Raw genomic sequence first — 20,218 nt, forward strand, 5'->3', positions numbered from 1 at the left:
GCAAACTGGTTTTGGAAAGCCACCCAGGCATGATAGAGGAGGTAAACCTTTAGGAACAAATTGCATAATTGAAGCAGATCTCAGAACTTTTCTTCAGGGCCTGATATTTAACTGTATGTCTTTGATCTTTGGGGGAAAGGGACTAGGATGCCTTGGAATCCTGGGCAAACACTGACCCTTTAGTGTCCTAGAGGTAGGGTTTAACTCACTGCTAATTAGTGTTGGCTTTGGCTCCCCTGGGGAAGTGTAAACATAAAGAAGGATAGCCGCAGGGAGAAGGGCAAAGGCAAGTGCATGGGTGTGTATATTTGCAGAACTGTTTGGAGGTTTGAAAATAGAGCAGGGATTATTTCTCATGTTTTAAAATAAAGCAAATTCTGCTGGAAACTACTAACACATCACACCCTAAAAATAAAAACAGAGGGAAATGGAGCCTCTTTTACTCTTGGTGTGATCATTTTAACCTCGGCTGCCTTCCAAGGAGAAACCATAATCAGGTTGTTTTTATTGTCAGTGAGCTGGAACAAATGCTGGTCAGTAAACATTCTGATGCCTCCAACTCACATAGCCTTCTTAGGAATGTCTGTGTACCCACATTTGGGGTGTGCTTCACTGGGAACCTTAGAGTGTTGTACAAAAGCAATGGGGCATCTCACCAAACCCACTATGTTTCAGAAATTTTCCAGCCAGAGAGGTGCTATGGTTTAGGGGCACTTATAACAAGCCTGCCCTTGTTGCAGCAGAAAACACTTGAAAGGGTTTTGGGGTTTTTGTTCGGTTGTTTTTAAATTTTTCCTTTTTCTTTTTCATCATAGAACAGTTGTTTGTAGTGAGCATTTTTCTTTTGGGGGGCAAAAAAGGATGTTTATGAGAGAAGAGTCTATTTCTGTATCTTCTGGGATCCATGCAACCTTTTTAAGTATCTGTACAGTTCAAGTCAATTCAACCAGCATTTACAGACTCTTCCTGGGTACTTGGTGCCCAGAATCCTGAAATGAATGAGATCGAGGGCCTGCCTGACAGAAACCCACATTACCGTAGGGAAGGCAAGCATGTATGCAAATATCTGAAACACCACACAGGATTTGATGATGTTGGAGGAAAACACAAAGTGTCATGGGGAAATACCAAAGGGAGAGCTGAATTCTGCATGGGGTATCAGAAAGAAAAGAGAAGAGAAAAGAAGAGGAGGGGAGGGCAGGGGAGAGGAAGGAGAATTTATGGTGAATTTTTGAACACTAGGTAGAATTTCAAGCATTAGATGGTTGAGATTTTAAAAAGGAATGGAGGTAAAACAAGAATTTAAAATAAATGTTGTACTTAGCAGCAAAGAAAACCTGTTTTAATTCATTTATGTTTTCATGTATTCCGTAAACATGTATTGAGTACCTATGTTGTGCCAGGCACTGAGTAGAGATGGAGATGAATAAAGCATCATTCCTCCCCTCACTACCCTCTTCATCTAGACAAGTGGACAGAGGTGTGTATACAAAAACTTATGGCACAAAGAGACAATTATCAACAGAGGGGCATAAAAGACTCTGGGGGCACCATGAACTTAAGGGAGTCAAAGAAGACTTCACAGAGGGCTAGAGATTTGGAGGTTCAGTGAGTAACGGTTTGAGAAAAATAGTCATGCAGAGGGAATGTCATGTACAAAGGCATAGAAGCATGAAACTGCATGGGATGTCTATGGGACCTCAAGTATCTTCATATGTCTCAAATATAACGTATATAGAGGAGGGTAGGTGCTATCAGGGGGGAAGAGAAATGAGGCTAGAAACAAAACCAAGAACTAGATCTTGAAGAGCTTTTTAGACCATGCAATGGAAATTGAATTTTATCCTGTAGGCTTTTTAATGAAGGGTTTTAAGCAGGCCAGTAATGTGGTAAAATCTGCATTTTGGACCGATCACACAGGTGGTTTCCTGGAGAATAAAGTTGAGCTTGGCAAGACTAGAAGTAGGAAGGCCTGTTAGAAGGCTCTTCTAGCCATCTAGGTACAAGGTGGGATTAAGACCGTTAGAGGCCATCACCCCTCATCATGACCACATGCAACTCAATTCAAGGAAAGCATAAAATCAGTCTAATAAAACCCAAGTTCTGACTTTTCTCAGGATGATTATCTAGGTGCATTGAAAAACATATTTCAAATGTCAAAATGTTTGCAGACTTTCTTTTCCCACCCCTTGGATGCCCTGGTCTGCTGGTGCCCTAAAGCATGTGCATCTCTAGCTGTTGTGGGATCCAGTCCTGCCTAGTGGAGAGCAGCTGCGGGAGAGGGAAGGCTGTGAATAGGTAAAAGAACGGGGGTATATTGAAATGGGAGGATCCACAGGATCAGGACTGGGTAAGGGGAAGAGAGACACCTGGGAGGGGACCTGGGTTTCCCACTTGGCGGACAGGTTGGTGCACCGCTTCTGGATTTCCACTACTCATCATTCCTGACCCCCGGCAGAGTCCCCCTGCCAGGCAAACATGGACCCAACATGCTCCTGCTGCAGAGTCCCTCCATCCTTGGCGCTTAGTCCAGGCTCTGGTGGGTATTTTAAAATGCCCTCATCTGAGGGCCCAAAATAAATCCCTCTGCAGACTTTAAAATCCTCAGGACCAGATTCAGCCTGTGACATAACCATGGTTTCAGCACTGCTCTGTTGTGAGGTTCCTAACTCAGCCTGGTTCAGGCTCAGGATAGCCAGGCCCAGCCCCCCACCCCCCCATTCCTCTCTCCCATCTCTCGGCCTCCCCGTTTTAGTGGCTCCTCCATACAAATGTACCCTGGTCCCCTCACTCACTCTGGGACTGTGGCTCAGTGACAAAAAGAGAGGATGCAGCCTGACAGAGACACGAGATCTACCAGTCTGGGAACAGGTCCCAGGCAGCAGCTAAATATATCTCTGGGATTGCTCCTGAATGTTCTGGAGCATGAAGGACCCTGTTGGGAAATGCATTTTCATCATGATCCTGGGTCTAGTGTTCGTTACACTGTTTCCTTTCAGCATTCTCAAAGCCCTGACTTCAAGAGAAACAAACAAAAACAAATTTAGAGTGTATACCAGATATATTCTCAATTTATAGCTTTGGCTTCCTCTCCATGTTGGCCTAGGGCACAGGCTGCTGTAAGTGCAATTTATTGTTTTTCATCATCAATATTTGAGCCTCCATCTCTGCCTGGGGGTGTATTCTATACTCAAGTGCTAACTGTGTCACCATTTCAACTACTTGACTTACATGCTATCTGATACCATTTCATCCTAAGTCATCCTATTTCTGGATTCAAAACTTGGAAAATCTCAGTTTTGGAGTGCTGAACTCGGCCATCCCAGGCAGCTGGGCCAGTTGATTGTATCAGGGACAAATCGTTTTATATACATGGTCATCAGAGACAGGCCACATTCCCCAATAGCAGTAGAGATAAACGTATATTTTTACCCCTTAAGCCAAGAAAATCTCTGTTGTAATTATAAATAGTCAAAACAACAACAGCAACAGCAACAAAAGCACACACAGAAGTGTACATCCTAAAATGTAAAGAGCTTCAGTTCTCTACCTGTACCCCAATTTCATTTCCCTCCGCCCTGGCAATGGTTGGGCACTCACTCATGCATGCAGAACTTTTCCTGCACTTTGCAGATATCTTTCCCTATGTATGAATATATATGTCTACTTATGTGAATACTGATTCCTATCGTGAAGTTCTCAGAAATGTGCCCACTTCATGGACCTCAGGGTTGTTTTCCCTACACACCCCTTATCTTCACAATTATAAATAATTCTTAAACTTTAAGCTACAGTTGTAGGGAGGTGGGGGTGGGAGGTAGGCGTGGGCTGAGAATCCACAGCAGAATCCTCTCCAGGCGCACTTCCGCATCTTTTCATGTTCAGTCGGTGATCTTTTTGTAGTTTTTCTGCATTTAAAAAATGTCTAGTCTCTAGAGCTCAAGCTTTGCTCACGAGCTGCCCTGTGAGATGACAGATCCTCATTATCTACTTTCACTTGCCTCCTTGGGGAAATTTTTTTCAGTCAGAAATACCGGGTCAATTAGCAAGCACCGTGGAACAGTGTGTAATTCTCAGAACTGGCTCCGAAAGCCCTCTGGCTCCCTGGTGGGCAGCACTTAAACTGCCTCCCCAACATTGTGTAATCACTTCTTCTTCCATCAGCCGCACTTGGGCTCCCGCTCTGGGGAAGAAAGCATCTCTAATTACATTTGCCTTTCTCTTCCTCACGCACACGGCGCTCCTCTGCTCCTCTGTGCAGATGCCTGCGCCCAGCCGTTTGTGGAGCAGTGAAGTCGCAGCCAGGGGAAGGCCTTTCCTCTGCTTTTAGAGAGCAGTTCCTTTTGTTTTTCCAAGTCAGGTAGGCCTGTGTGATCTTTGACTTCATGATTCATGTTCTTTAATGGGTTTACGTTATTATTTACTAATCTCCCTTCAGAGGTAAGGCCAGTTTGGTTTTGGCATATTTTCTCTTCATGAAAAGTCCAGAGTGACTGCCAGCACCTATACGATTTATGAATTTCCTGCCTCTCTAGAGGTTTTTCTGTTTCCCATCAAGATCAGTATTTGATTTAAAAAAAAGCAACTTTGCTTTGGTATACTTATTAGGTATAAACCTATAAAGATAAAGATACCCTTTGTTACCATTTTCTTTCCTGAGTAGCATTTAAAAATGTAGAGATGCTGTGTTTCATGTGGACTAAGTACCTCTTTTCTGAAGACCTCAGGAATGGTTGTCTGTGAGGCAAATCAAGGGAATGTTGTCTATGGAAACCAGTGAGTTTGTTTCTGTGTTAGCTCATGGCTGGTCCTAAGTGAGCCCCCTACGAATTTTGTACCTTTGTTCATGACAGTAGAGGAAAGAAAAACTACAGCAGCCGAGAAATCAGACACAATGGCCATGAAGACAAAAGGGCTGCCTTTTCCCGCTGGGATGCAGGATTTGAGCTCACATGTGAATCCCTTGAGATCAATGCATTTGATACCTTTCAATAATGCAATAAAGAAAGGCATCAGAGATTGGGTCGAAAGATAAATATTGGCACTTGATGCATGAAGCGTTTTTGGAAGAGGTGAGCCAGGACAAAGTGCTCTGATAACCATTGACAAGTCACGTAACCTCTGTGGCCTTTGTCTCCTAATCCATAAAGTAAGGGGGTGGAAGGAGAGGAGTGCTGAGGTGTCTTCCATTTCTAACACTCCATAATTGTGTAAGTCTTTGTTCTAGCCATTTTGGACAGTTTGGGCAAAGACCAGTAGGCAGGATCTAAATAAAAGTCAGAAAGTCATCACAGTGGTTAAGAATGCCAGTTGGATGGAAGATGAGGGCAGAGGTATGAATGGCAGAATGGGAATATGGATGGTCTGTGATCAGAAGGTTATATTTAATCCAAAAACATGGTCAAGATAGTAGGGAAAGGATTTTAGGAACAGCTGGCTGGGTGGTTTACATTAAGCGAATATTCTCTAGTATAAAATTTTAATTCCTTTAGTTATTTTAAATGTATTTAATGGCTTTATTGAGCTATCATTCAAATACTGTATGATTCACTCACTTAAAGTATAACATTCAATAGCTTTTAATATATTCACAGATTTTTTTTCCCCTCAGATTAAAAAAAATGTATTTTGTCACTTAAAGGGATAGCCAGTAGAATGGTAAAGCTGATTAAGTAGGATTTGGGGAACAGGGGTTTATATATTCCTGTCAAGAAAGGCATTTTTAAAAATCCTAGAATAAGATTACTGGGTTAGATACAAAATTGGTTAATGTTTTACAGGCTAATAAACAGTAAATTTTGGGGTTATCTTTTCTGTAGAACAGAAATAATTTTACTTATATTGGTAATGGACAAGAATCATTTGCATTGTTATCAGTTTTTTTTTTCATTTTTAAAAAATTTTTTGTTTCAGAGTATTACAGGGGTACAAACGCTTTCTTTACATAAACTGCCTTTGCATTGCCCAACAAGCATGCTCAACCCTAGACAGCATGCACCGCTTCCATTAGGTGTGGATTTACCCATACCCTCCCTGCCCACCTGTCTGACGCCCTATGAATGTTACATCCCATATGTGCACACTAGTGTTGATCAATTAGTAGCAATTTAATGGTGCCAAGGTCATGTAGATTTATGCCTATGTTTTCTTCTAAGAGTTTTATAGCTTTAGCTCTTACATTTGGGTTTTTGATGCATTTTGAATTAATTTTTGATTATGGTGTGAGGTGGGGTCTAACTTTATTCTTTTGCATGTGAATAGCTTTTTATTTTTAATTATGTATATTTTTTATTTTCTTGACAGTTGCCCTAAGGTTTACAATATACATTTTAATTTACCAGAACATAGTTTAGATTTATACTAATTTCATTCCAGTGAGATCTGGAAACTTTACTCATTTGTAGCTCCATTTCCTCCTCCTCTTTTTTGTGCTATTATTATTATATGTATTACATCTGTATGTGTTAAAATACAAAAACCCATTGTTATAATTACTTTATATGATTTTATATCTTTTAAATAAGCTGAGAAAAGAAAGGACAGCAAGCATAAGCAGACCTGGTGGCCATTCTAGGCCCAGAGAGTGCACAGATACTCTCCACTTTGCCCCTCATCAGATCTCCTCACCTGGGACAGTGTCTGTCCCATAGTGAGTGTTCACTTGATATACAAATAACGTCTCCATACAGAAGTTAATAAATGAACTCCCAGTGAGTGCCAATAAGATGTGGAGATGTGGAGATAAATGAGGAAGAGATTAGGAGAATATGTTGTGGTGATGTTGGGGAGAGGCGATATTCAGAGAGAAAAGTAAAAAGAGAGTGTCTTTCCAATTTAAATAGCCCCTTGAGGATAGGGCCTATGTCTTATGCATCTTATACCTAGAACAGTGCCTGGCACTTAGTAGATGCTTGATAAATGCTAAATGAAAGAATGAAGCATGCTACGGTTGGTGCAGGTCTTGGAGGATAAGGCAAGAAAGTTTCAGTCTCAGAAGTACCTCTGCTTCCCAAATGGATACTACCTACCTCTGCCTCTTCTCAGTGCCTATGGCTCTACAGTGGTGCTTTTTCTGGGCTCCTGAAGGCCATCTATTTTGTTTGTGAAAAAGTTCTTCTGTCCTCACCTTGTGCTTCACACCCCCCACTGGATTGTCTGCTCCCTTTGTGAGTTCTGAGCAGGATGTCCAATCACTGAAGGATAAGAAGTACTCTCCTGTTGGTTAGGACAGAACACAGGGAAGACAGGATGAATTTATCATTAACCAAATTGGTGCGGTGGGGAATGGTCAGTGAGAAGAAGGGGAAGAAAACTATTGGTGATAGACTAAGGCAACTGAGAGAAAACCTGTGATATCAAACATTTATGTACTCATTCATTCACCCCCACAAACACTTATTGCTTTGTATCAGGCTAGAGATGGCATATAACAAAGTGTTTGACTTTCCTTATACCAAATATTAAATTCTGGACTTTAAAAAAAATGTTATTTTGTTGTAAAAACATTCTGGAAGTACCTATATAGCATACTGTGGTGCTTAAGAATCCTGAGGCTGGCGCCTCCTCGCCTGGGCTTGAATTAAAGCTGGGTGGAGTCACCTGACACAGCATCTCCCTGTGCTGACTGAAGCCCCCTTTTCTGTAAAATTGAGATATTTGTACCTACCTGAAGATTAAGTGTTTAATACACGTAAAGCATCTAGAATAGTGCCTACAGCATAAAGTGTTATATGAGTAGCTATTATTAATATAATAAGTATTATTAACACATTGACTGCCACACACACACACACACACACACACACACACAACTTTTCCTTGGGGCCAAGGTGTTTTATTACAAAAATAGAAAAAAAACTTCAAAAACAAAATGATCCTTTCTAATTTAATGAAAAATTTGTTATTTTTTATTGTTTTCTGTGCATGAGTTATATGCAATTAAATTGTCAACATTAGTTGTAACAATAAGAACTTCAACAAGAAAGACTTTCATGAACCAACTGCAGGGTTTTGCCCAGGGGGCCACTCATCACATAACATGTATGCCACAGCTCAGCAATATGAGGTGCCTGCACACCTTGCGGTTCCCAAGGTAAAGAGATGTGTGAGTTACATATGCTTCATGAAGCCCAAGGCTCAAAACTAGTGTGAGTTAAATACAACTCACATGGCAGTTAATGTGTTAAACAAAGACCAGAATAGCTAGTTAATTGAGATTACCCAGTAAATTTCAATAAAACTTTAGATTTTCTGTTTTCCACACAGCCTAGCTACCTAGACATCTTCTGTAGTAGCAGCCTTTTGTGTATACATGTATTAGACAGCTTAGCCATTAAGAACCAACAACTCCCCTCTTATGTATGTTTGTTTTCTTTTGCTAAATGATTACTGTGGCAAAGAGCTGTTTTCTGCCTTAAAAAAACTAGCTCTACTTCAGAGGTTACCAGAACAGAGATAAAATTTTAAAGGTGGAAAACTGAACCCCCAGATGGATAATTCAGAGAGAAGGAAAGCAGTTGCTTTTGTTTCAAATTAGGTTGATATGAATGAATTCCTGCCTGAAATGTCAGAGCGCTGGCATATCAATGGGCTTAGGATTCAAAGGCACCAGTTAGAAAGATACAATAGAAAGGTTGAATATATTGTTTTATTTTTGTGACTGCATACAAGAACCTACACCCTGTCCCCTGGTTCCCACCCCAATGAAAGTGTCCCATAACCCACTTGCATTGCTTGGACCCCTGAGGTACAGTTTGCTTGCACAACTAAGATTTGTCTTACTGTAGAACTACAGGTCTCTTTGAGTAAATTTCTTTAGTAGAAACATAGAATATACATTTATTTCTTGCAATCCATGGGGGATTGGTTGCAGGACCCCCCTTGGATACCAAAATCCATAGATGCTGAAGTCCGTCATATAAAATAGTGTAGTATTTTCATATAACCTGCACGCACCCTCCTGTATAATTTAAATCATCTTTAGATTACTTACAATACTTAATACAATGCCTATGCATCACTTCATTTGCATGAATTCAACATACTACTCAAAGGGCGGCAAATTCGTTTTGTATTTTGGAACTCTGTGGAATTTTTTCTCCCAAATATTTTCAGTCTGTGGCTGAACAAATCCATGCATGGAGAACCCACAGACATGGAGGTGTTGACCTAAAACGAAGAGGCTGAGACACGAAATATGATTTATAGTTTACTTGAGCCAAAGTGAGGACAGCTGCCTGGAAGACTCAGACCCAAGTAACCTTAGATATGAGCTCCCTTTAGCCCTTGTTACAAGTAGGTTTTTATTTTTATTGTATTTATTTTTAGAGATGAGGTCTCTCTCTGTACCCCAGGCTGGAGTGCAGTAGCCCAATCATAGCTCAGCTCACCGCAACCTCGAACTCCTGGGCTTAAGCAATCCTCCTACCTCAGCCTTCTGAGTAGCTGGGACTACAGGTGCATGCCACCACACCCAGCTAATGTTTTAAATTTTTTGTAGAGACAAGGTCTGGCTATGTTGCCCAGGCTGGTCTAGAACTCCTGGCCTCAAGCTATTCTCCTAAAGTGCTGGAATTACAGCCACCACACCCAGCCTCAAGTAGGTTTTTAAAGGCAAAAATAAGAGACAGGGAGTGGGCAAAGTTGTTTGTTAGGAATTCTTACTGGTTTACAGAAATAACATTGATTAATGATTGGCTATACATTGTTAAGCTAGGTTGTGGGTTATAGTGTCTGGTGAGGCATTGCTAGGTTAATTTACAGCTGCTTGTGGCAATAGCAAGCAGTTTCAAGAAATGTAAACGTGGTTCAAGGCAGGGAGTAGAATGTGATTGCTGTCTCATTTTAATGCCTCTCTGGGCCTGATAATTTAAAAGGACTTTCATTCCTCAGATAAAAGTTCTTTTCTTTTCCCAGATAGCCAACCATATGTGTGGGTCAATTTCTAGACTCCAGTCTGAGCTATTGATCTATTTGCCTATCTTTACATACTGTTTTGATTATTGTAGCTACTGAGAATATAGTCTTAATAAGTCAAACGTGATCACCACCCTTAAGAAAGCTGACAATCTGATGAGAGAGACAGCCTGATATGTAAGTCATAACTGTCCAAAGTGGTGGAGAAAATCATGATGGCAGCACAGATATTGGAAGTACAAAAGAGAACCCCACCTGGTTTATGGTGAGTGGGGGAAGCTTCCTGAAAGAGATATCATGAAAAGAATTGTAAAGGAGCAGCAGGGGTTTGCAGAAGGTAGAAGCATGTCTGGTGTCTTCAAGTAAGAGTGAGGAGACCAGTGTGGCTGGAGTGTAGTGTCTAAGGGGGCGATTGAGAAAATTACCTTAGGGAGGAAGGGGACCACATTGGGCAGAGCCTTGAAGGCGCTTTTAAGGGTTTTAGCTTTTACTGTCATTGAGATGGGAAGCCATCGAGGGGTTTTGAGTAGAGAGGAGACATGATCTGACATCTTTTAGAAAGACCTTCCAGGATGCTCTGTTTGAAACAGACCCTGTTAGGGTGGGCAGGGGGCAGGTAAGGACAGAAGCTCTGAGACCAGCTACAGAGGCTGTAACTGTAATCCGATCAAAGCTGGTGGTGAGGGGTTATAGCTCAGTGGTAGAGCATTTGACTGCAGAGCCGATGGTGGCTTAAACTTTATGGTAAGTTCTTGAGTTCTGGATATATTTTGAAGGTAGAGCCAATAGGATTTGCCAACAGATTGAAAATGAGATATAAGATAAAACGAGGAGTGAAAGTTTTTGGCTTGAACTAAAGGATGTGTCGCCATTTACCAATATGGGGAAAACCGTGAAAAGAACAAGTCTGGAGAAGGAAATCAGAAGTTTGGTTCTCCTACTTTAAATATGAGAGATTACTCCCCAAAGAAAAGGTAAATTCCCCTAAAGAGGAACTAGTTGCAGGATGTGTGTGAAGATAAAGTTATCTTCTGAGTATCCAGTACAATGTACTCAGCATGATGCTAGTCAAGGGGACTGCAGAGGTTGCATGGACCCCTCAGTGCATCAGACCTGCTCTCCAGGGCAGCTTGTGAGGAGGCTTGACTCTCACAAATGAAATAGACAAAAATATGAAGTTAAGGACCAGATTATGGGATACAGATCTCAAGTGCCACAGGATAGTGGCAGAGGGAAATGTGTGTGGTGGTCTGGAGTAGTCAAAGAAGGTTTCTAGAAGGAAACAGGACAGGCCCATCTTCACAGGATGGGGAAGACTTAGCCAGAGAGGAAAAGGGGTAAAATTATAGGGATAAGCAGGCACCATGCAGGACACGGATAGTCCATGCCTGACTGGAAGAATTGTTGGGAGCACTTAAAAAGAATTGGTTAAAAACAAAAAAAGAATTGGTTCCTGGCACATGGTAGGCACTTGATAAAAGACAGCTAATAATATTTCTTATATTGGAGGCATAGATAAAACTGTGTAAAACTCTCCTGACTCTAACCCCACCTAGCATGTCAACATGTCTCCTACTCCTGCGATGCCCTTTGCCCTTTCTCCTTTCCTGGGTTGTCTTCTAACAATTCTATTAGAACACTTTCAAATTTGACTTTCTAAGTTGTTTGAGAGAAGAAAATGGAATCGGGCTATAATATTTCAGCATGTCCATTGAGGTTTATGGGTTTTCAATAAGCTCATCCATGTGGATTCTACAAAGGTCCAGAAGGGGGCAATGTGACACTTGGACTTCGGGGTTTTTTGTTTTTTGTTTTGCACAATGTTTTGGAATTCACCCCATGTTGTTAAATCCAGGACCTCCGAAGGGCAGGGCTAGAATGATCTGTAAACATCATGGGGTCCAACACTCTCACTTGCCAGTAAATATACTGAAGCCCAGAGAGGGGAAGGGACTTGCTCAAGGTCTAAAGCCATTTAGTGGGAAAGCTAAGATTCTAACCTTGTTGTGACCCTAAGCCAGTATCATACCACAACATCACTTGGTTGTTTGATTTGGGGGAATCTCCCTCAAAAGCAGAGTTTCTTAAGCTTATGTCATCTACGGATAACTTTTAAAGGAATAAAATTCTCACAATTCCTTGGTTGAGACTTAAATTATTTTACTATAAATAAATATAAACAAAAATTTTACATTAAAGATACTGGAAAACATACAGATATAAAACTCTATTTAAATTCCTTTTCCTTAGAGCTTCTATGGAACCATAAAACAAAAAAATTTACCAAGTAGAAACAAAACTTCAAACCAATGAAATTTAGATTAATGATATTACTTGAAAATTATGGATGATATTGCTTTGTTGAAATTAATTTGTTACTCACAAGTGAATATGGTACTTTTTAAAACAATGACATATTTATTTATAGCACCTTATTTTCTTTCCCATGACCAATAAAGATTTGTGAATTTAATTTGCATGAAGGTATAAATAATTTAAAATATTTTGAGTTATCAGAAAACCAGAATCTGAAGTCTCTGCAATTGGTATTCTATCATTGGCCAGCTGCACTTTATGTCTATCTAACCTCTATATCTGTCTCTTTCTATAACTATAGTTATCTATATCTATCTATGTATGTCTACTTATATTGGTCTTTACCTATATAGATATAAATTTTAAATTATAAAACTAATTATACATGTTATAAAACATTCAAACAATATAGAAACATATGAAGTAAGAAATTAAAGCCCTTTTGCATGAACATTAGGTTGCCGTAACAACAGTCAAAACAGCAAAGGCTTAAAGAAGATAGCAACTCATTTCTCTCACATCATAACCTACAAGGGAGCATCCAGGGATGACCTGGCAACTGTGCAGTGATGGGGTCCAGGCTCCTTCTCTCTGTGGTGCCGCCTTTCTCAAGACATGGCTTCTATCTTGATCTAAGATGGCTGTTTCCATTTACCCAACCGTGTCCACATTCCAGCCAGAAAGAAGATGGGAAGAAGGAAGGAGAGAAGGTGATCCTTCTTTTTTTTTAAGGGCACAACCTGGAAATCACATTTATCACTTCCGCTCACAGCCCATGACTAGAATTCAGACACACAGTCAACTCTAACTATAATGGAAACGGGGAAATATGGTCTTCAGTTGGGTAGCAATGTGCCCAACTAAAACTTCTTGGTTATACAATAGAGGTTTTCAAATCTGGCTGCACAACAGAATCACCTGGAAAACTTAAAAACAAACAAATAGGCTGGGCACTGTGGCACATGCCTATAATCCCAGCACTTTGGGAGGCCAAAGTGGGATGACCGCTTGAGCCCAGGAGTTCCAGGCTGCAGTGAGTTATGATCACGCCACTGTACTCCAGCCTGGGTGACAGAGCGAGATCTTGTCTCTTACAAAAAAATCAACAAAAAAGCACCCTACCACCCCACAGATGAATTAAATCAGAATCTTTGGGGGCAGGACCTGGGCTTCTGAATTTTTAAAATGTTCCCTGGTGACTTTGATTCAGATCAAGGATAAGAACCACTGCTATAGAAGAAAGAAAGAACAGATAGGGAGGGACAACTAACAATCCCTACCACCACCACTTTTCACTGCCCCCAGTTCTGCACCACCCACTACCTCCCAGTTGTCACCCACTAGTTCAATCCGTATTCTGCCAGGTCTTTTTCTATGAGTATGCACTACATACATACCCATGCACATGGTCTATCCTGACACCTAATAGTGACTTCAGCATTTCTATATGAGTGGGTCTTGGGATGCTAGTATCGTAGAATAGGCATGAGTCTCTGTGTTTGCATGACACTGTACATTAATTTAAGAAAATATGAACTATCTACATGAAAGTATGAGGTATGACAGAGAATTTTTGGTGATAGGAGAGCTAAAGCCTATGGAAGCCATCTCTCGGTTCAGGCCCTGCAAGCATCACATATTAAATCATTTATTTTTTGCCAGTGGTTTGAAATGCAACCTTTATTACCTATTATAAATTTCTACATCTGTGAAGATTTTTTAAAAATCCTTTGTTCTTTGTTCTGTTAGTTCAGATTGTTATTGTGCATTTGTTCACTTTTTAAGTACTTCATAGCTTCTCTCCTGTCTCCTGCAACTGCCACCTCTTACTTCCCTCCACTGCTGGGTAAATATTTAAGAATTCTCAGATGCGTTGCTTATTCTGTGTGAAGGGATCACTTATGAGGTATGGGAAGCTCTTAATAAAGCTTTCAAATCCACTTAAGCGTTTTATGATGATAAAAGTAAGAGCTTTTGCTCTGCAACACTCTTTTTCTTATCCATGACCACAGCCTTGCAGCCTGTTGCCATGATAGACTTTCTTGAGTTTTGCTCAAATATAACCAGAAGTTTTTCTAACATCCCCTAAGGCCATCACTCAAGTGTTGTTCTCTGCTTCTTAGTGAGCACACTCCATTAGAGTTGAAGAGAGCTATAAGGCAGCAAAAGAGCAGTTTCTGCTTTGACTTGCAAATATTTTTAATCCCCTAAAAATAAGCCATGAGCTGCAAATAGGCATGAGTGTTCCCTCACCGTTTCCTAAATTGGTTATTTCTGCGGAGATGAAGAATACATCTTGTTTTTCTGCTCAGGGCCACCTGCGTGTGATTCAATACGTGATTCCATTCAGTATCTTAATGCCATTCCTTGTTTGGAGGTGGGAATAGTCCCTCAGAGAAGATGGAAAGATTTATGTTTTGGAAATAAATTATAAATGAGATGAAATCTTTATGGGAAGGGCCTGAGTTTCTTCTGAGTCTCTATTGTAACATGATTCCAATTCTCTTCCTCATGTGTTTGTAACTCCTGATTTCACACGTTGTAAGGTTTACTTAAATACACAGTCTTCACCTTAATGGAGCTAACAGTCAAGAAACCAAGGGCAACTTTAACTTCAGTTGGCCTTAGTTTTTTTTTTTTTTTTTGTATCTGTGAAAAGGGAATGACAATACATCAGCTTATAGGGTTGTCATGTAATGTCATTCATTCATTCATTCGTCAGTCATACATGCATTCAACGGGCACTGTTGGCTATTGTAAAATGTCTAGCACTGTAAAATTGCAAATATTATATTTTTAATGTAGCAAATTTTAGCAATTGTTTTAAAAATTGTATTATAGAAAATTTTAAACACGTATGAAAAAGGTGCAAAGAACATTGTAAACCTCCATGTGCTCATCACCCAGCTTTAAAAATTATCAGTTCATGGCCAAACTTGTTTCATTTAAATCCCCATCACTCCCTCCTGTCCTGATCATTTTGAAGCAAATTCGAGACATATCATTTCATCTAACAATCATTTTTAAAAGATTAATGTTTCATCCCATACAAAACTTAATTAAATCCTTTAAAGCTGCGGTCTCCAACTCCCAGGCTGCAGACGGTACCGTACCGGTCCCTGGCCTGTTAGGAACCTGGCCTCACAGGAGGAGGTGAACAGCTGGCAAACAAGGGAAGCTTCACCTGTATTTGCAGCCACTCCCCATCACTCACATCACTGCATAAGCTCCACCTCCTGTCCGATCAGCCGCAGCATTAGATTCTCATAGGAGCCCTAACCCTACCGTAAACTGCATATGTGAAGGATCTCGGTTGCATGCTCCTTATGAAAATTTAATGCCTGATGATCTGAGGTGGAGCTGAGGTGGTGATGCTGGCACTGAGGAGCAGCTGCAAATACAGATTATCATTAGCAGAGAGGTTTGACTGCACAATAAATGTAATGTGCTTGAATCATCCCCAAACCATCCCCCACCCCCACCCCCAGTCCATGGAAAAATTGTCTTCCATGAAACTGGTGCCTGGGGCCAAAAAGGTTGGGGATTGCTGCTTTAAAGCATTTTAAACTGCATTTATAATTTATTTCATTTCGTTTTGAAAAACTTTATTGGATTAACAAAAATACTTCCAGAATACTAGTAATTCGTGTAATAGTTTAAACATATAAACAGAGTAAACCTTAAGCTCTTGCAAGTACATTTCAATACTATTTTAAAACAATAAAATTTCAACTTGAAATCTCATATAAATCAATTATTCAGTTCTTCATTTTAAATTAGAATCACAAAACTGTTTTGTTATTTTATCATGCCAAATTCTCTTCACACAAGTACATTAAAATACCAATTTTGTGCAAGTTCATCAAAACAAAAATACTAATACTACAGGGTTTGAGTCTCTTAGACATTTTTGTTTTTAATGCTAAACCTTCCCAAGATCAAAAGATACTTATCACTGTGAAACTACTACATCATCTCAGACCCCACAGATGTGGGTGGGTCCTACCCAGTCTGCTGTATTTGTGGGTTAAACTCAACTATCTGTTTTCTGTTTCATTCTATACTGAATTGTTTTCATAATCTTACTGTTGGGATCCAAATTCTTACAGATATTTAATTGACAGTTGAGTATTTTGTAGTTTTGTCCACCTCTGAGGTTAGAGTTACAAGAAATATGCCCGTGACAAAAAGGTATTCTATAAGAATGAAGTTGATGGTTAAATAAACTTGGGGGATGCCAAATTGAACAAATAGACATTCATTAAGTGTGTTCTAAACACTACAATACTGTAAGGTACTAAGGCATATATCTAAGAGGGGTATAATATGCCACAGTCCCAGATATATGTGACTACCAACCTACAGACCACTCCCTTGTCGCCCTTTTTTGGATGATTCTCCTATAAAATCTAGAGCTGAGCCTGCAAATTGGCACCTGAAGGCCAAATCTGGCCTGATAGTTCAGTTTCACTTGGCCACACAGTATTTTTAAATACTTAATCCACCCTTTAAAAATTGAGAGAGTTTACCAAAAAATTCTTGATTGCCAGTGTTTTTTCAAAAATTAAAAGGTCTGGCAAATGTATGGCTACCCTGGCTGAAGCTGAGCAAGGGCTGCCTCATCATGTGAGGCACAGGCACTGCACTAGGTCACCAACAGAGAACACCTGCACTGTCCTCCTAGGTCTTTAAGTCTGTGGCCTTCGTGTTCAAGGGCCCCCCAAGTGTGGTGGAACTCAATATGGGAGAGGCTGATGTAGGCCCATTACACTGGGTGGACTGGCTGCAGATGGTGAGTGTGAGTGGCTGCAGACAGTAGGGGAGAGGTGCTGTCACAGAGTAGTGTTGCCATCCTAGGGCAGTACCAGCCCAGCTGCTTTTCCATTTGCTTCAGAATTCCTGCTCTGCCCGCCATGTGGATCTTGACATGCATGTTGAGAAATAAAGAGCTGAAGCCAAAAGCTAGGATGGTGCAAATAATTTCTAAATGGTAAAGTAGACTTTTGAATAAAGTAAGTGTGATAATTATTCCCCCTGAAGGTGCACCATGCCTCAGAAGGATTCCAATCTGGGTTTGGTTGTCATCAAGTCTTATTGTCACACATAAAGAAAACCCAGCTTTCCCTCTAAGCAAACCAATGCCTGGCCTTGCCAACCAACGAAGAGGTTATCTGAGAGTCTTACCCAGAAGTTTTGTAATTTAAACCCAGACAAAGAGAACAAAGGTGAGATGGTTTCTACTGATATTATTTTCACAGTGGGTTGCAAGTCAAGAAAATAAATTACCAAGTAAGCTCTGTTTTCTTTAATCTTATGTAATGCCTCGCTATGCAGCAACAGTAAGGTAATAATTAAGGACCATTCTGCCTCCTCCTGAGGCTTTGATCTACAATGATGTGACTCCATGTTTTTGTGTGGTTGGATTTCTAAGCTTTCATTAATGTCCATAAAATTTGGACAAAATCAAAAGGGCAGAAGGCATAACAAAACAAGAACTCCACCTGCATCTGAGCAAAGGGGAGATTTCATTTGCAATTAGGTAGGCCATAACTTCCATTATTTGTTTCTTACTCAACATGATGTAGCTTGATGTTTTGGGACACTACTAGAAAGTAGTCAAAATATATACTATTTATAGCAATCCCACAACCTGCACTCAGGATTTCTATTTCCAGATATGTAAGAGAAATCTCTAGAAAAAAAATTCTGCAAAGTAGAAATAAGTATTCATACACCCATGGAAATACACATTCAAACAGGATTTATCATTTCTTTTGTTTTTTTTTTCTTCTACTTTTTTATTCTATTGGCATATATAAGAACCCAGGGTCTTTTCTCATTTATCACTTTTTTTTTAAGAGACAGATTCTTGCTCCATCCCCCAGGCTGTAGTGCAATGGTGTGATCACAGCTCACTGCAGCCTCGAACTCTTGGGCTCAAGTGATCCTCCTGCTTCAGCCACCTGCGTAGCTGGGACTACATGCAGGCGCCACTACATCCAGCTAATTTTTCTTATTTTTTATAGAGCCAGGGTCTTGCTATGTTACCTAGGCTGGTCTTGAACTCCTGGGCTCAAATGATCCTTCTGCCTTGGCATCTCAAAGTCTAGGATTACAGATATGAGCCACTGTGCCTGGCCTCCTTTATCACTATTTCTGAAATTTCTTAGATTTGTTGGCAATTCAGGTATAATAGAAAACACATGTTTTACTTTGTTGGGTGTACAATTGTGTAACTGGAAATTCTAATAATTAGATATTGGACTTTTTGAATCGATTATCCAGTTTTCTTATCTTCTATATGGTTCGTCTCTTGTAGATTTCATGAGTCTTCAGTTGAATTCTTTAATTTCCAACAGAGCCTTTCTTGTCTGAGTTGTCTCTTATTTATTTATTTTTAGCATTTTGTTCTGGTTTTATGGATGCAATATCTCAGCTTTTGTCTTCGGCTTCCTTATCGCTCTCGGTTTTCTTCAAGTTCCTTTTGGTTGTGGTGGTTGTTGCTTTGATTGGGTATGGTTTCTTTCTTTCATGTTGGAGCCTTTCCTCACGTGTCTGGTGCCTCGTGATTGTACATTCATTCTAAGAGGAAGGTACTACAATCTGATAGGAAGCTCCCCGCATGTGCACGAATCTGGCACCTGGAAGATTGTGTGGTAGGTTGCTGGGTACCTTTTTTGTTGAAGAACCTCCAAATGTAGGTTTCAGAAGGACTTTTCTCTTGACCTAGTTAGTCTATTCAAAAGAGGAATCCCCTGCCTGAAGGTTTGTATGCGTGCTTCGCTTCATTCTGGAAACCGAGTGCAGGGAGAAGAAGGGAATAGGGGGTTCCATCACTCAGAGTTTTACCTAATCCTCTCTCCCGTGCCTTGTGTTCCTGAGCTAGGCTGTAGGTGGGATGGGAAAAGTAACAACCTGGCTTTGAGGAGGGAAGGGCTACGGGCTCTCACTGCTCCACCTTCAAACAATTCCCATGTTTTTGGTCCTGCTTCACTCCTCCAACCTTTGAGGTACTTGGTCTCTTATCGTTTGAAGTCTTTTTGAGCACGTGGAAAGGTGAATCTCATTGGCATGCCCTTACATAAGAATTTAACTTGTGGTTTACTCCACTGCTTTTGCCAAGGTGCTTTCCACTCCTCAATTTTCTTTCCAGCTCCCCTAAAATTTGTTGACATTTATATCTGCTATCACCTCTTTTATTCTCTTTATCCTTGTGGGTTTATACCTTTCCTCCTCCTATTTTGTCATTTTGTGGGTTTTTGGAAGAAAGTAGAGAAAAATGAAAGCATTAAAGTCTCTATATTTCACCAGAAGTCCCTAGTCATTTTTTTTATTTTAAAAGCCACCTATTAGATACTAGAGAATCAGGTATGGTAATTTCCCTGTATAACCAAAAGTAAAGCAAACTTATTATATACCAACTCTGTGAGGTGGCAACACATTACATGATTTTAATTGTTTTCTTTTTAATGGTAAATACGTGCACATGGAAAAAATACATAGATCGTATAAAAAAGCAAGCAGTGCAAGTATACCTTTCTCTCACTCCAATCCCAAGTCCAACAGTTCTCCTCCCCAGATACAATAACTGTGCTTGTTTGGTAGGTATTCCCTCCTCTTTTTCACACTTACGATAGCACATTATGCACACTCTTCCCACCTCTTAACAGAATATCTTAGAGATTGTAAATCGTTATTTTCACAAGTGCATAGTAATCCATTATATACTTACACATATGTGTGTCTATTACAATTTACTTAACCAGTTCCCTGCTGATAAACATTTATTTATTTATTTAATTGTTTAGAGACAGGGACTTGGACTGTCACCCAGGATGGAATGCCGTGGCACGATCACAGCTCACTGCAGCCTCAAACTCCTGGTCTTAAGCAAGCCTCCTGCCTCAGCCTCCCAAGTAGCTGGGATTCCAGGTGCATGCCACCACATCCAGCTAATTTTTCTTATTTTTTTTGTAGAGACAGGATC

At 40.3% G+C, this 20,218-nt stretch overlaps 1 protein-coding gene across 1 annotated transcript in view; it reads left to right on the forward strand.

Moving 5' to 3' along the window:
- The window catches only part of NIM1K (NIM1 serine/threonine protein kinase), a 59,232-nt gene that overhangs the window by 14,047 nt on the left and 24,967 nt on the right, over positions 1-20,218 (forward strand). The gene's annotated exons all lie outside the window — the stretch shown is intronic.

This window comes from Lemur catta, chromosome 12 (assembly GCF_020740605.2).
Source record: "Lemur catta isolate mLemCat1 chromosome 12, mLemCat1.pri, whole genome shotgun sequence".
NCBI classification, from domain to species: Eukaryota; Metazoa; Chordata; class Mammalia; order Primates; family Lemuridae; genus Lemur; species Lemur catta.